The sequence below is a fragment of the Amblyomma mixtum genome, chromosome 2 (assembly GCF_055824585.1).
Source record: "Amblyomma mixtum isolate Tamu chromosome 2, ASM5582458v1, whole genome shotgun sequence".
NCBI classification, from domain to species: domain Eukaryota; kingdom Metazoa; phylum Arthropoda; class Arachnida; order Ixodida; family Ixodidae; genus Amblyomma; species Amblyomma mixtum.
The window spans coordinates 8,742,918-8,760,653 of NC_143013.1; the positions used below are offsets into that span (position 1 = coordinate 8,742,918).

The 17,736-nt window shown below is 47.9% G+C and overlaps 1 protein-coding gene and 1 long non-coding RNA gene across 3 annotated transcripts in view; one reads left to right on the forward strand and one right to left on the reverse strand.

Moving 5' to 3' along the window:
* The window catches only part of LOC149358347 (uncharacterized), a 164,795-nt gene extending 147,245 nt beyond the window's left edge, over positions 1 to 17,550 (reverse strand). Inside the window, exon 1 of the long non-coding RNA XR_016288230.1 lies at positions 17,420 to 17,550. This is a non-coding gene — a long non-coding RNA (uncharacterized LOC149358347). The remainder of the gene's footprint in view (positions 1 to 17,419) is intronic.
* LOC149358350 (neprilysin-11-like) overlaps positions 1 to 17,736 on the forward strand; it is an 80,097-nt gene that overhangs the window by 1,205 nt on the left and 61,156 nt on the right. The gene's annotated exons all lie outside the window — the stretch shown is intronic.

Sequence of the window (17,736 nt, forward strand, 5' to 3'; positions counted from 1 at the left end):
TGTCTCTGACCGTGCGGGTATGGGTCTTGTTATTTTCCAATCTTTTTTAGGGCAGCCGCGAATTACCGAAATCTCCGTCCGTCCGTCCGTCCGTCTGTCCGTCTCTGACCGTGCGGGTATGGGTCTTGTTATTTTCCAATCTTTTTTAGGGCAGCCGCGAATTACCGAAATCTCCGTCCGTCCGTCCGTCCGTCCGTCCGTCTGTCTCTGTCTCTGTCTCTGTCTCTGTCTCTGTCTCTGTCTGTGTCTGTGTCTGTGTCTGTGTCTGTGTCTGTGTCTGTGTCTGTGTCTGTGTCTGTGTCTGTCTGTCTGTCTGTCTGTCTGTCTGTCTGTCTGTCTGTCTGTCTGTCTGTCTGTCTGTCTGTCTGTCTGTCTGTCTGTCTGTCTCAGAAAGCCCGTTGTGTCTCAGGCTCTGCTGGCCGGGCAATTTTCGTTTTAGTTCTTGTTAACTATCCTTTCCACTCTGTCTGTCTGGGCAGTGAGGATATTTGCACAATTGAGAAATAAATGCGCAACGCTCCGCATGCACACACGAAGCGCGCGGTGGTTGGTCACTTAGCGGAGGAGGCGGTCGATTGGGATACTGGGCCCGGGGTGGGCCAGCCGTCATTCACGGTGAATGGACACGAGGTGCTCCTTAATATTGAACGCGCACCTGACCGCGCGCGCGCAAGAATAAGCTGCCTCTCCCACCTTTCTCTCTCCCCGCTCTTCATTTTTCCGCACTCGCTCGCCAGGCGCTGCGTAAATTCTTAATGCGGGGCCGCGCCGCGTAAATGTTTGATTGGCGCTTTTAATGCGGCCCCAACGAGCGGCACTGATTAACCGGGCGTTCAAGGAGATAAAACTTGCATCAGCGCAGCCGTGCGAGACGCGTGCGTGAGCGCATTTACTTTCCTCTTTATTCGTTTACTTTTTGAACACACGGGGGCGCTACATTCCCGCCTTCTCACAGATACTTTGAGTACCGGACGTACTACACGTTTAAGCTCGGGAACCGCAGTATTTTCCCACGTGCCCGAGCTCATTCATTTCTTTGCGTTGTTTCTTACTTTTTGCCGCACTTTCAGGGGCCTAATTCGCGCGCTGCGAAGTGCCTGTAAATGGCGCCATTTTACAGAAAACGAATTTCCTACATCGTTCGCGATTTTTATGTGCACCTTGGCCGATAATATGCGACCTTGCGTGAAGAGCAAGATTAGAAAGGCGCCTGGTATTTTCTATAGCGCAGATGGAGTGCCCCTTTAATGGCGCAAAATAAGAGGCATAGGCAGAATATCAGCAAATATATCTCACAAATTTTATAGACTAACCTGACCCACTCAATTTTAGCAGGAATTACATTTTCAGTCTCTATCCTTTATTTTCATTTTCGAGAAAAAAAAAACACCTTTAATCTCACAGCCTAACCAAGACAGCAAAAGCGAGGAAACAGTATGTGCTCGGTCTCCCGGAATTAAATGTAAGCCTGAAATGCTTCATCAATTTTTCTGCAGCAGTACATCGACATAAGCAGCCGCAGTGGCTCAGTTTTTATGATGTTCGGCTGCTTTCCCTAAAGACGTGGGTTCGCCCAGGGCCGCGACGGTCGCATTTCGATGGAGGCGAAATGCTAGAGGCCCGTGTACTGTGCGATGTCGGTGCATGTTAAAGATCCCCAAGTAGTTTAAATTATCCGGAGCCTTCCACTACGGCGTCCCTCAGAGTTAATTGCAGCAGAGGAGAAAAAGAACAAGGAAGGGACATACGAACAAGGACAATGCTGCGAAGGATTAGCATTGTTTTTGTCCGTGTGTTCTTCCCTTGTCCTCGCTATCCTCTTCTGCAGTGTACCAGTAGTAATGCACCAACTAGCTCAGCAATCAGCTCTTGACGCCCCTCCCTCAGTCGTTTTGGGACGTTGAACCCCATGAAACCAAACCAAACCTCGACATAACCTCCATTTGCACAGACCATTCACAAATATATTGGTACGGGCCAAGCAGAGCCACGATCTCCATGCTCCACCGGTAATTGCGCACATTCGAACTGATCATGTTTCTGCCACCTTGCCTTGGTTCTTGCCAGAGCCATCCATCCATCCCCCCCCCCCGGTGGCGGCACAGTGATTCAAACCACGTCTCTCATTGGTTCAATGCTTGTTCTTTTTTTTTGGAATTTTTTCTTTATTTATTCTAAGAAACAGTACACAAATAGTTGGTTGGACCCATAGCCTTTACGGCTAGGGAGGGGTCCAAATACAAAACAAGCACAATATTACTGCAGACCGTGTAAATAAAAAACTTCAGGATTAACACACACAATTCAATTCATTCCTACATTTCCATGGAAATTAAATAGTGTTTTAAAGATGCCGAAAAGTTATTTTTTTCTTTAACTTCATTTGGGATTTCGTTCCACACATGGGCTGCGCTTTATTCTAGGAGTCTCCGGCCGTACATATTATAGCAAGGCAGTAAATTAAATAGATTGTTAGTTGCAGCTCTTGTTTGCTTCATTGGTAATATAAATAAACTAATGGGCAGGGGGTTGTTAGATTTTATTACATTGCTTACTATTTCGTTCCACACATGGGCTGCGCTTTATTCTAGGAGTCTCCGGCCGTACATATTATAGCAAGGCAGTAAATTAAATAGATTGTTAGTTGCAGCTCTTGTTTGCTTCATTGGTAATATAAATAAACTAAGGGGCAGGGGGTTGTTAGATTTTATTACATTGCTTACTATTTCAGCTATCTTCAGTTTATATGCCATTGATAGGGGTAAGATACAAGCTGATGAAAGAGTGGCCTACTGGGGTATGTACTATTTGAATAAGTAATCATACGAATAGCTCGTTTTTGAAGGCGAGAAACAGGATCAAGGTATGTTTTATATGTACCACCCCATGCTTCCAGGTAATAAGATAATCATTGACTGTGCACAAAGGCGAAATACAGAATGCGTAAAATTGAAAGACCAAAGCAGTCCCTGGCCTTTAGTAAAACATGACAACCATAGGCTAATTTGGAGCAAATATTATTAATTTGTTCTTTCCAGTGCATATCAGACTCGAAAAGGACACCAAGATACTTGTATTGAGGCACCCTCAACAAATTCGTGTTGTCGATAGTTAGAGATATATGTTCGTAGTTCATGTTCTTTCTGTGCGAGTGAAGCGCGGTGTACTGTATTTTCTCGGTATTAAGGGTTAGCCGATTACTTTTAAACCACTGCGAAACTTCACTAAGCTCTTCATTGATTATATATTTAAGTACCTCTAAATTTACCCTGTAAAAAATAATGCAGTGTCATCGGCATATATTACAGCTTTTGAATATTTCAGCATCAAAAAGAAAAAAATTCTAAGACTTGCAATGACGCCCGGCATTCGGTCGATTCATACTTCACTCGTTCGACCTTTTCGTCGCAAAATTCGCGCCGTTTCTTCTCCCCGAAGACTTGTTCACATGCAAGCGACTGAGCGAATTGAGTGATATATATCGGCCTGTCGCAGCAAAAAATTTCCAACATGCTGGAACCTCATCGCTCTGGCCGCTCGAACCGCCGCGACGACTCGAAACACGTTTTTGCGCCGTGGCGGCAGGAATCGCTGGCGCTTTCGCTTGCACGTGAAACCAGCGTAGTCCCGCTGCATTCATTCATTCATTCATTCATTCATTCATTCATTCATTCATTCATTCATTCATTCATTCATTCATTCATTCATTCATTCATTCATTCATCTTAAGTCGTAGTCACGGACCGAGCTTGTATTAGGCTCGAAACGATACGATACGAGCATTTACAACAGTCTACTTATTTAATAACATTGTAAGCCTTACAAGGCTATTATTGCAGAATTGGGAACAACAGCCCACGACAACAGCTGGTCTGGAAGCGAGGGTCGAGGGGTAGTTATCAACTTTGGCCTAACGTGCAGTAACTCGCCTCGATTGAAGACGTCAGCCAAGCAGCGTGGGGATTTTGAGGCATCTTGTGACAAGGGCAGAAGCCGCGGCCTCCCTCTCATCCTGCCGTTTCTCATTAATTTGCTGACAAGAATGTTGAGAGGAAAAAAGCGAGGGAGCAAGGGCATTTCATCGGCAGAAGACCATCGCGATAAGCCATCCATCGCATCCCGGACTTGGGGCGCCAGGTTTATGAAGGTTTCTTCTTCTTCCTTGCACCTGCCAGCTGCCGTGGCAGGTGCACGCTGGCAGGTGCACGCTGGCAGGTGCAAGACAGCTGAACACAACCTCATGACAACAAAACGCCACCATTCGATCGGGGGCCTTCTATTAACGGGCCATTCTCCGCTTCGTTCTTGATCTGTATTCGAATATAGCAGACATTCCAGTAAGGCCTCCTAAAGCCGGCACTGTTTTGCGTGTCGTCACATTGATCCCCAAGCCAGCTCCAGAGCATTGCTCCGCTTGCACTTACGATCGCAGTCGTGCGCTGCTCTCTTTCACGGCCCGCCAACTCTACCAGCTAACCTCTTGACAGCACGCCCTGTAGTTAACGGCACCGTCTCTTCATCGTCGCAGCGCTTTAACCGTAGGGGCGGAAGGCTTACAGGCTCGCGCGCACACTCGCGCGCACAGCTCAATATATCGCCCGGGGGCTGGCAGGCAAGTCTTCTTCTACTATATCGGGAAGAAGGAGGGAAGCGCAGTATAAAGACAGCCGCGTCACCGTCGCAGCCGGCGCGTGGGTCTTCCCGCCTTCCCTCTGCTCCCGATCGGAGCCGAAGAAGAGGCGCGCTCGCCTCGTTACGCGCGAGACTCCGCGAGACGGGCGTTGGCGACGCGTCCGCCGGCTGACAGCCGCCCTGACAGGCCTCTTCCCAGTGCCACTTCTGAGCCGGAGTCAATTAAATCGCGCGAAGCTGGCGCCGCTGCGGCGTAACGCGCCCGGCTCCAGCTCATTCAGCGACTTCCTTCTTTCTTTACTTCTCCCTTCCTTTACTTGTCTCTCTTCTTTGATTTTTCTGTCTTTTTTTTTTTTTTGCGAACGAGGAACAAAACGGCGAGAGATGAAACGCAGCAAAGAGGCGGCAACGCCTCCATTCATCTGCGCGGAGCGGCTCCTTCCCCGATGTTCCGACTTGGAAACGTGGCTAGGCGCTCCACGCTACGTATGTGCCCTCCCCCCACTTTTCGCGTTTCCGCAGTTGCGTGCAGCGTTTCCCCGGTCGATGAAGCGGTGGCCACGGCACACACCCGCGATTCGTGGCGTTATGCCCGCTGCACGCTACAGCTGGTGGTGGACGAAGTCAGGCAGCTGCGGCCCCTTGTCGCGCCTGTTGCAGTCCATCACGCTCGCGACGCTCCGATGGGCCCCCGTCGGATGCGGCGACCCGGTCTCCACACTTGGCGGACGCCCCGGAGGGGGGGGGGGGGGGGGGGGGGGATGCCCGGCGGATGTACGCGGCAGTTAAGCCGGTCAAGTGAATTAACGACCGCATCGCGGTGCCTGGGCAAGGCGTTTACTGATGCGCTGGTTGTTCTTGCGAGGTGGCTGCAGGATCTTAGATGAAGCCTCGCGGTACCTGCGAAAGTCTGGTTGCGCGGAGAATCAGCGGACGCCCTTGGGATGTCAGGGCTCCCCGTTGTGTGCACCTGCCATTATTTGCAATTACATACGAAACAGCCGAACTCAAGGACCTTACGCACAAATTTTGCCGAACTTAGTTTCGCGCGCTAACAAATTTCGACTTATCAGCTCACAAATTAGCGCCCAGTTACATTGTGATGTGGAGCAGGGCTCTTAAATCCTTATGCGAACTGTACACGCTGCCTGTCGAGTACTGTCTGGGGCAAGTGAAACGCGAATTTCAAGATACGAAGAGTTTAGGTGAAGGAGATTAAATGTATGCGAGGTTAATTTTTCTTTCAAACGCTCCATGAAAAGATTTTAAACTGAAGGAGCTCCGTTTGTTTTCCATCCATTTGGAATATTTTCATGTTTTTTTTTAAAATGGTAGTCCTCCTTTATTCGCCTCTCTCTGCGTGCCGTGTTTGTTGTGTAATACTCGGTAGGGTTCGAACGCGACCGTCGAATGTGCTGCGAGTCTGTGAGGAGCATGTTTAACCCTGTAAAGCCCGCACTTCAAAAAACTTAGGACAAAAAACTGAACTTCTCGGTCTTCGTCACTAACGGCCCCTTCATTGAAAAAAAAAAAATGCAGAAAAGTGGGAGATTTATTCAAAAAAGATCATTAGAGGAAAATTAAATGCACCTAGCTCTGATCATGAGTCTTGTATCACAGGCGACACGCCCAGCATTGAACGGTTACCAGGTTCATTAATGCTCACCTCACAGCATTCTCTGAGCAGGATCGCAAATCGCATTCGCTACTCGCTAAATGGCGGCCTGTAAAATGTAGAAAGATTGTTTTGTGAAAAATGGTGCATGTGAGACATGGTGATCTCTGTGAGGACGAATGCGGTGTTCGCGTGTCAATCCTGAGCTTCGTAGTATCTGAACTTCTATTCTCTCTCCCCTTCCTTCCTTGATCACTTCTCACTCACGGCATAATTCTGAGCGAGACAACCACAGTAGACGTGCCTTGCATTTCCTCGTACTCACACATCCCGGCCGCATTTAATCTCTCCTCGTTAGCGCAGATTTCCCACGATGTCTCTGGACACTGCACGGAACTAGGTACCCACACGTATAAGGTCGACGACCGGCGTGATGCGTCTTACTATACCGTCCTCCGCGTTTCTCGCGTTAACCGAATGAGACTGCTCTACGGACAGCATTCCGCCTCTTCGCGCTCGACGGGGGAGGAGGGGGTCAGCGCCTCCGATTCCAGCGGAGCTCGTCGAGAGAGCGGGCGAGCCACGGGTAATAGACCGATTTCACAAAGCCTACTGCGCATGCGCGCGTTTACCGGAAGTAGCCAGACGCCATCTTGGTTGTAGTCCTTCGTGGCGTCGTCTGCACGACAGCCCACATTACTTTGCGCCTTGACAAGCATTATACCCGGCCGCACTTTCCGCAGTTTCGTTTATTGTGTTGAGCTCTACAAAGGAAACAGAGGCTCCACGGCGGAGTTTCGAGGAGTGCAATGCTGATCGCGGTAGGAGCAGCGCAGAGAGGGTGGTCTGTTCCCCCTTGAAGTGGAGTGAACGTGGTGGCGACGCTGCGCTTGTTACTAGAACCTTGCTTTGGAAAATGCTGCAGGTGACGATGCAAATGCGCTTGACCGCCGCTTTCGTTAATTTTGTCAGCAGAATATTTCAACGCATAGCGATGCACGCGATTTTATTAACGTCTTCGGACAGTATTTACATTTCTTCCACCACATTTAGCTGTTCCAGTATTCGCTGTATTCATCTAGGCATTCGCTATAGACGTGTCACACAGCGTTTGTTGTCTTTATTTTTTCGTCATAGCCCTTGCTGAAAACTGGCCATGCGATAGTTTTTTTTATTCACATAAACACATAAGTGTATTCACGACGTGCTCGGCGGGTCACCAGCAGGAAAGGTGAGCATTCGAGCGAGCTATGCCGTTTTTCTAAATGGAGATGTGACAAATGCTTGTGTTCAGTACAAAATGAGAAAAAGACAAGCCAATCGGGGAGGTTTTGAGTACGCTTAATTAGGGTTTAGGGGTTTTTAATTTCGTGACCAACAGTTTTATTTTGATTATTGCTACACTAATTACTTTTTTATTTAGGTTAATATAATCTTCTGCCAGGGCGTCTCCCGTACGACTCACTCTCGCTATTTTCGCAGTACGAGTACAGTAGATGGCCTTTTTTTTTCGAAAACAACGGGCAAAATGTGGATGATATCCCGGCATAAATGGTATGTGGCTGATACTGGAATGCCACTTATGCTCAACGACCAGTGAGCTGGAATTATTCCACATTTCTACAGTTTTATAGCCTCGCTTTCTCATTCTGTGAAATAGAGAAAGCATTATCGCTAGTATGGCAGCTCGAGACATAAGGAGTGAATATGTGTATCAAAAGAACATTGTGGGTTCCTGAATATGACAATAAATCTGAGCACACTTGTTCCCTTACAACCTTGCACCGGGCAGAAATCTCTGCAAGGACGGCTTGACGACGCAGCACGAAGGCAAATCCGATCGCCTTCTTTTTAACAATTTAAGGGACCGCCTCAAAGCTGAGCGGCGCGTAGAAGACATTTCATAGAGCTTCAGAACTTGAAAATTTTTCATTGTCCACTGATCAACAGGGACAATACGGCTAAATGCACTGAACAGGACTTCTTCCCCTGCCTTTCGTGAACAGCTTCTACGCAATGTCTTGGGTACTTTTTTTCTTCTATAAAACAGAAAATCCGGGATCCTCTGCTTCGCACAGTTGTCGGAGCTCATGACACCCCTCAGGTGTCCACAGTGTCGCAAATCTAGCATTCATGCAGAGAAACATCGTGTGGCTACGCAAACAGGGCTGCTTCTTGCGCGTGCGCCACGCACCGCGCCGACGCGGCCGCCGGCCGGAGTACCACAACTCCCAGAGTGCATCGCGGCGGCGGTGGCGTAGCGCAACTGCTTGTGAAATCGGTCTATTCGGCCGTGTCCGCGATCCATCATCGAGTTCCAACGCGGCCCTTCTTCGAGGCGAGCGGCCGTTTGCAACGGAGGCCGAAACGAGACGCCGGAAACGCTGCACACCCAGCCCGCGCGCAACGCTGCTCTCCGGCAATCAGCACTCACAGCGGGGGAGGAATTCCCGTCTCCCTCGAGTTGATGCAGAGCATCACGAGAGCTATATGCACTGGAATGACGCTCGAAACAAAAGACGACTTCCACTTCCTCCCTTCCCCGGAGCCGTGGAAATGCCTTTGCACCTGCAGTCTATCCTTCACAAGTGCTTCCGTGGACGCTTTAAACACTTCTCCGGTAAGAACAACAACAACAAAAAAATAATAAAGAGAAAAGAAGCTGGATATCGGACAAACTAAAGTGGAAGTAACGGAAACGAACAATACTCAGCACGTGATAAGGCGCGCAGTCGTGTAGAGAGACGTACAGCCTTGTATGCCTTATGAAAATATTGATTCCTGGCAGCAGCGTCAGCCGGAAATTGCGTTTCGTGCCTCGGTTACACCCCACGTCGACAGAATGAACAAATAAAGCATATTAAGGTTCCTGTACAATTACTTTTGGTCCTCAGCACAAAGGAAGGAAATGGCAGACACTGAAATGACCTTTGTGTCAATGTTTCTTTTCACGTACATATTGGTCTTTTTCTTTCTTTAATACTGCGCACCTTCTGCGCATTGCGTGGCGCCTTATTTCACGTGGAAATCATATTCGAACAAAATGGCTGGCACACTGGCGGAGCTTCATTTTCTACTAGAGTCAAGCGTTTTCTTTTTATTGAAAACTTGGATACTGTCAGCTTTTAGACGGGGGAAGCATATCTGGGTACATTATTTTTTTCCAGCCGCACTGTGCGTGAGCGCGGTCCTGGGCCTACCTCAATTTAGCTCCCTAAGACACGCCAAGTCAAAACCTGGGAATTAACAGCGTTACGATTGAAAAAAAAAGCAGTCGTGGGTGTTCTACCACGGATATGGGATGACGTCATAAGCTTTCAATGGTCTCCGCTACTTCGTGTCCACATGCTCATGTCATACTCGCTTACTGCAAAGAATAGCTATACCTATTAAACAGCTACAACTAAAGCGCAATACCAAGTTGGCCGCCATCCGCCTCATTACTATCTTCCGTCGTTACGTCGAGGTGCGAAGTAGCGTTCGCTAATAAATGTCTTACCTGCGGGCAGTAATCTGTAAGATAATAGTTCTCCATGCTAACAATATAGATGTGTGATGTTCGAAGGTGATTGAAAGCACTGACAAAGTGAGACTTGAATATTTAAGATTCCATAAAGGCTGATAGAAAAACGCAGAAACAGTATTTCTGTTAACCAAGAATGCTTCCTCTTTTTGGACGTCCCTGATTGGCTGGGAATATAACTACATACGGCCATTGTTAAAGTCGTCAGCGCTGAAGAGGAGTTTCAAGAGCCAAGGCTAAATTGGTTTTAATCATGTGATGAAGGATCAAGAATATGTTGGAAGAAAGTATTGGTCATGGACATGAACACAGGGACGAGCAAGGAGGGAATGGAGATAACTGGTGGAGATAGATCATCGGTGGATGAAGTGAGCGAATAGAGCTCAAGATGTAAAGAAGTGGAGGGCAGTCTTTAGCAACCCCACATGGGAGAGAGCGAACGGGTGAAGGTAGGAGGAGAAAGAATAATTGATTGACTGGGTGCCTAGATATTGTGACGGCAGTGCCAGTAGCTAGGCGATTTTATTCTTAACTAGCATGCCACTATTGTTGCGCAATCTACAGGAAACACACAAAACTTGTTATCTCCAACTGAGTCTGAGAGAGAACAAGAGAAAGCAGAGCACAGCGGTGGCGGTTCAAAGGCCTCTTGATATCATAGAGTTTCTCAGCATTACGTAGAGGGAAGCGACAGCGTATATGCGAATTGGTTAAACAACACTTCATACACCGCGGGAATGCCGGGAAGACGAGGTTTCTTACTGTTGAGCCGAAAACGTGGATTCTGCCTCTCAGTCGGTAGCTGGGCCGCGGTGCTATCCTCTGCATGCAGATGAAATTATTCTTATATTGCCTTTTTCACTTTAATACATTCAACACAAGCTTTAGGCTGCCATGGGAACTTTCAGAGCATTTTTTTTCGAGGCTTTCAGCGAAAATGGTTTAATGGGGTAACGTCCCAATGCGACCCACGCTATGAAGGATGCCACAGTGGAGGGCTCCGGATAATTGAGACCACATGGGGATCGTTAACGTGCACTGACATCGCACAGAACACGGGCCCATAGAATTTCGCTTCTATCGAAATGGCAGTGTCGCGGCTGAGATCGAATCCGCGCCTTTCGGGTCAGCACCCGAGTACCGTCCACTGAGCCCCCGCGGTGACTTTCGTACCATTATGGCTAAATCCACGTTTCATGCCGAACAATATCCAAGTCAAACACGAAAGTTCATCTTCCTGGCATTCCTGCACCTTTCCATGGCGGCTGAAGTGCAGTGCCGCCCGCTGTCCCTCGAGCTAGGTAATTAACGACGAACTCTATTCCTGGTATAAATACAATCACGCGCGCTATGGATTCCCGCACTCTAAAAAAAAAGGTAGTTGAAGTTACTACATTTTAGGGTAGTAACGACTGTCACATATATGACTACCTAGGTAGTAACTGTACGCAGTAACTGCAAGGTAGTAACATACTACCTCTCAGCAACTGTACGTAGTAACTGCGAGGTAGTAACATTTACTACCTCTGGAGAGAAAACAACTAAAGAAATAATCTAATGACTTTTGACATTAGAATCTTATGCATATAAGACAGTAATAGTGCAAAATAAGAGCCAAGAACAAAAAAATCCCTGCTTTCAGGAGGATTCGAACCGCGGACCTTTGACTTTATATGCTGAAGTTGCTTCTATCCTGTTTCTATACTTTCTATCCTACCACGCTAACCACTACGCTACGCCACCAGACGTTGACTTGTCAACTTATGTGCCGTGATATGTGCAGCCACAGTTGTTTCTTATTCTTTTCATTGCGTGTAAATGTAGCAGCAGCATCTACATTCTCGCACGGGACAACAATGTTGTTGAGAAGGACCTTTCAGTGGCTGATGGCCAATGACATAAGGAAATCTTCTGTGTTAACGAAAAAGAGTCTCTGCTGAGTTTTTATTGTCGAAAGACATGAAGACCTGACTTCGTGGTGACTTTCTAATGTGTCACAAGGAGTGCATGAACATGACACCAGAAACTCAACGCCCATTTTTGTGCATCTTGTAGTAAACCAGAAGGAAAAATGAGCACAAGTCAGGCACAATAGCTTGGGGTTGGTGAAAAAGTGCAATTAAGAAATCAAACTAAAGAGTGGAACACATACGCGCAGCGTATATTGTATTGAAAACAAAAAACAGCACTGGCAATTTTGTTAGATTTGCTGCCAATTAGGAAACCCTTTTCATTATATAAAAACATGGGGCATTGAGTAGCAATGTCACCGGGAATGTTAGTATACGTACATGTGCATATTCCGATCATCCATTTCCAGATCAAGGTAGTAATGGATACTACCAGGGTTATAATGAGGTAGTACATGTGTAGTAACTGCCAAAAAAACGTAGTAACAGCAGAAGTTACTACCTGTTACTACTTAATTTTCTTTCGAGGTAGTAACAAGGTCGTAGCAACATAGTACATAGGTAGTAAGGGTTAAAAAAAGGTTGTAACAGCAGCCGTTACTACGTTTTCACTACCTTTTTTTCTAAGAGTGCGTGCTACATCGTGGCACACGCATATCGACGATTGGATAAACACTCACAATCGCAAAAGTCTACCCATGACGAATGCTCTGTGCTGAGCGCGCGAGTACGAGAGTGACAAAACCCCTCCCCGCGAATCTGAGTGACTGAATGAATACTGCTGCTCCTTGTGATGACTCTCAAATGAGAACTGACAGCGGCTGTAAATAAATAAATGAAAAATTCGGCAGAGAGTCTTAAGACTGCCTACGTGTGAGAATGCGAAAGCATTATATGCGGAACTGCTCAAGGTATAGAGGAAGAGGTTTATTGTTCCGCATGCTTGCGATGCAGCGAGAGCGAAGCCAGTGCGAGGCCCATTTATAGCTTGATTGCACTGTGCCGCCACCTGGAGTCCCTGAGCATGTTCACGCAGAATGCAGGCACTGCCAATGGACGGACGCTGGCGGGCGAAAATCCTGATCCACATGTCCAAGCAATGCATGGCGGTCATGCCCCGAAAAAAAATTCGAAGCCGCGTCAAAAGATGTCCTGATACCCTCCGAATTTCATACCATAGACGGCGGACGACGGATTTTGCGGTAAAGCGACATATAATGCTTCCGCATTTAAAAATGAATGAAAATTTGCTTTAACTTGATACGAAAGTGCGGAGTCTCACTTCTCGGTGGACACCTCAACCGCACCCTGAGGGAAGGGAGGAAAGTGTGAGTGGAAGAGAATCTCAAGCCGCGCCGTGGGGGAAAGCATGAAGTTACGGGTGAAAGAAGGAAGAGAGAAAGAGGTGCCGCAGTGGAGGACTCCTGTACAATTTTGACCACCTGGGGATCTTTAACGTGCACTGTCATCGAACAGCACACGAAAGCCAAGATGGGGCTGGAACGGGGGCCCAGTTAAGGGAAAAGGAGCAGATCAAAGAAAAGGCGACATTTTATGGTGACTCCGTTTCTTAGTGTATTCTTTGATCCTTACTGTTAGTAGCTACCGCATGCTACATCCCGGCAGAAAGCTATAGTTATAAAAATAGAGATCTTTAGCTTGTAGCCGCTATGTTGAAACGCTCTAATGTTAAGGACCGGTTCTAGTATGTCAAAAGTGGGACAGAGAAATGGCGAATTGGCAAGAATAAATCGGAAGAACGAATCATTACACCACGCGCGTCCCCCGATGTAGTGCTTGAGGTCCGAAAACCTCACCTTATTGAGGGCCGTCGATGCTGATTCTAAGTGCACAAAAATTTAATTAATTTGAACTCGCTCAATTTTCGCACTTTTATAACTGACGCTTTAGTCTCGATAATATTATGTGCGTTAAATATGTTCACCCTATTCGAAGTTCGCATAATTCGAATAAGTTCCTGGTTCCCTTAAGACAAAATTTTTGAAGGTCGGCTGCAGTTCAACTGCAATGTCAATACTTAAAACACACAGGGGAGAGATCGCCGCAGCAGGCGTATTTTACCAGGAGTGTTATCCTCTTGATGCATGTTGAGAAAAAAAAACAACGCGTGAGGGTCGGGCAAAATTTATAAGTATGAGGACGCTTTTCTCTGTTATTTTAACTAAAGCAAAAAAAAATGCTGTTCACTGGACAGACGGACATGACGGAGCAATCACTTGCTCTTAAAGCCTTGCTCTCATCATTTACTCATTGCCCCATCAAACGTTCTTCTCATCTCTTCGAACATTGCCCATCCTTTCGGACCTGCATGTGTTGACTGCACCCGGCTCAACAAACTATTCAAGACTTGCACCCGGTTCAAGTTGGTGTTCGGTTAAAGACACGTCGGGGAAAGCAAAAAGACAAACCCCACACGCGGTTGCCAGCTCCTTTCGCTAAAGTACACCTGGCACTTTCATATAAATAAGAGCTCTCCGCGTGCGAAAAGCCGGCGAAGACTTCCTGCCGCATATTTCAAGCCACGGCCGCGCTAGGCTCGCTTGAAATATGCGCAGTGGACAGGACTCCGGAGAGGCCTGACCCGGCGACGCGCAACTCAGCATCCCGTCCGGCGCGTGGCCCTGGCTTTGCTGCCTCGCGTGCGTGCTTCCGGCGCAACGCTTCCGGCTTTGAACGGAAAACATTCCGCGCTCGGCGCGCGTCGCTTTTTGGCTCCCACGCGAGCACAGCAAAGCTGCTGCTGCCGCGGCGCGTCCAGCCGATGAGCGCAACGCCGCTAGGCTCGCACCTCGAGCTCCGTCTGGTGCGCGCCCTGTCATCCGGGTCCCCCTTTTTAGAAGCGCCAGCCGCCAGGAATCACGCGACCGGCTGGCTGACTGCTCGCGCCGTTATGAAAGCGGCGCCCTTGATTTCCTGCGGCGGCGCGCCCTGTCAAGCGACGCGCGACGAACCGTCTCCTCCCTCTGAATGCACAGCTCATTTACCGCTGCCTCGGCAGTGAGAAACTGAGCGAACGCTACCCGCTGCTTACTTGCCTGCTGGGACTTGGGTGCGAGTGCCAGGCATCCGTTTTATGCTTTCAGAGAACTGCAGTGCTTGGGACAGCTCGGAGGATCGACCCGAGAAGCTTTGAGCACTGAGCCCATGCGGGTGGATCGCCAGAGTGACTATACCGGATTGTCTTTTAGCATAGTGCGATCTGCAGGTAGGAGGTCCGACTGCGCATGCGCGTTTTAACATGCCCATGAGCAGGTGACCGCGAAGGCCTAGAAGCGGGCGCATACGAGTCGGTGCGCAGGCGCAGTTTGGAACCCGAGTAAGCGAATCACGGTACTCTATTGCGTACTGTGTTATGCTAAAACTCTGACACTGGGCTAGTCTGTGGGAACGCATGCGGGAGCGTTGCCTTTAAGGAGGCGGTGACGTTCTGGCACAGTCTTTTTTTCTGACTGTAGCGGCCGTGGTGCCGAACTCAAGCACTGCTCAGGCACGAGTAACTCTGCAGTGAAGTTGCAGGTACAACATGCTATGGTTCTTTCAGAAGCGAGCACAACTTAAGTATTAAGTTCAGTAAAATATCACCCTTGTTTGCGAAGAGACAAGTGTTAGTTTCTTTTGGCCTGGCACACATACACGACTTCCTAAGGAGGTTTACTGAAAGTTTACTGAATTTCCTGGGGGCAGGCTCACCAATGGTTTGCTGGGGCACGTAACATGCGGGGCTGTGAAGCAGAAGGGGCAAAGAGAGGAAATAATTGTTCACGATTAGCAACACTATAAAACTCCCAATAGCTGTACGTTGTTTAAATCTTTACAAAAATAGCAACCATAAATTAAATATCGATCTCCACGTGAGGCATTATTGCCGCGCGTCTGCAATGAACATTGCATTCCTTTCTTGAAAGCCGTACTCGATTAAGAGCTGAATTCTGCGCTCTCGGCATCTAATGGGGCTGCTTGATTGCCCCTCTACGCTCAGTAGGAGATAATGCCTCTGAATTACGCTCGGTGCCTCTCTCTCTCTCTCCGTGCGTGCGTGCGTGCGTGCGTGCGTGCGTGCGCGCGCGCGCGCGCGCGCGTGTGTGTGTGTGTGTGTGTGTGTGTGTGTGTGTGTGTGTGTGTGTGTGTGTGTGTGTGTGTGTGTGTGTGTGTGTGTGTGTGTGTGTGTGTGTGTGTGTGTGTGTGTGTGTGTGTGTGTGTGTGTGTGTGTGTGTGTGTGTGTGTGTGTGTGTGTGTGTGTGTGTGTGTGTGTGTGTGTGTGTGTGTGTGTGTGTGTGTGTGTGTGTGTGTGTGTGTGTGTGTGTGTGTGTGTGTGTGTGTGTGTGTGTGTGTGTGTGTGTGTGTGTGTGTGTGTGTGTGTGTGTGTGTGTGTGTGTGTGTGTGTGTGTGTGTGTGTGTGTGTGTGTGTGTGTGTGTGTGTGTGTGTGTGTGTGTGTGTGTGTGTGTGTGTGTGTGTGTGTGTGTGTGTGTGTGTGTGTGTGTGTGTGTGTGTGTGTGTGTGTGTGTGTGTGTGTGTGTGTGTGTGTGTGTGTGTGTGTGTGTGTGTGTGTGTGTGTGTGTGTGTGTGTGTGTGTGTGTGTGTGTGTGTGTGTGTGTGTGTGTGTGTGTGTGTGTGTGTGTGTGTGTGTGTGTGTGTGTGTGTGTGTGTGTGTGTGTGTGTGTGTGTGTGTGTGTGTGTGTGTGTGTGTGTGTGTGTGTGTGTGTGTGTGTGTGTGTGTGTGTGTGTGTGTGTGTGTGTGTGTGTGTGTGTGTGTGTGTGTGTGTGTGTGTGTGTGTGTGTGTGTGTGTGTGTGTGTGTGTGTGTGTGTGTGTGTGTGTGTGTGTGTGTGTGTGTGTGTGTGTGTGTGTGTGTGTGTGTGTGTGTGTGTTGCCGCGAAGATGCTATGTAAGGTTTCTGATTACGTGTGAAGATAAGAAAGACAATTGTAATATCAAACCATTCTTCGTATCACGACTCGACTACATCAAAAATTTTGGATACATCGCGGCAAAATACATGGATTTCAAAAAGCTTGCAGGCAAAGCAACTCCTTCAGTGCACACATTACGGCAGTCAACAGACACCGAACACAAAGAGCATAGGGTATGTTTTTTTTAGTAAAATTTGTGATATTCACCAATAAGAGCTTAATAGGGTAATATGTTTTTTTTAAATATAATTGATTAGAAAGCAGAAGAAAAAACCACACACCGCTTGTGGGATCCGAACATCGAAATAGCCAAAATTTATTTAGCCACTGCGCCGAGGGTAACTGCAGTTTAGAAGTTCTAAAAGCTGATAAGCATCTCAACTTACTGTGGGCTACACGTCTCTCAGTAAATAAGGAGACTAACGGTAATAGTTAAAAAGTCAACTAATGAATGTTAGTTAACCAGTGTGCTTGTTACTGCGTCTTAGCTGTATTCTGATGTGCTACGGCACTGACAATGCTATGGCGAAAAAAGCGATCTTCTAACTAAACGAAAACCTATTTTTAAAAATCGCAGATCATTTTAGGTGAAACACCAGGTATACAAACTTGTAGAGCTACCGCAGTGCGACTACTGCATTAAATGGAATGAAAGATGATGGGTTATTAATACGGGCTGAGCATAAATTGCGCCACTCGATTGCCATGTACTGACCTCAGGCGTCACCTTCCCCGCTTCCGAAATTTTTTTCTTTGGCGCTGCAAACTAAATAGTTCACTTCCAACTTCTCCGTCTATACCTGCCTACCTTGGCCGCAGTGGCTGGGGAACACAACGTCCTGGCTTGCGCCCGTGGTCGCCGTTTCTGTCCTAGAACTCTTGACCATCTCTACCATGGCAGTCATATTTCAGTGGAGGCGAAATATGGACACGCCTTCGTAGTAGGGTTCCGGCACTTGTTAAGAACGGCCCTGCAGGTGGGGGGGTGGAAATGAATCTGTAAGCCATCATCTGAGCAATGTGCCTCAAAGCCCGCATTGTTGGTTTAGCACGAAAAAAAAAAAGTCACTCAGTTATTTTGTCCCCTCTCTTAAATGCACAAAAACGAGCAAAACACTGAGGCAG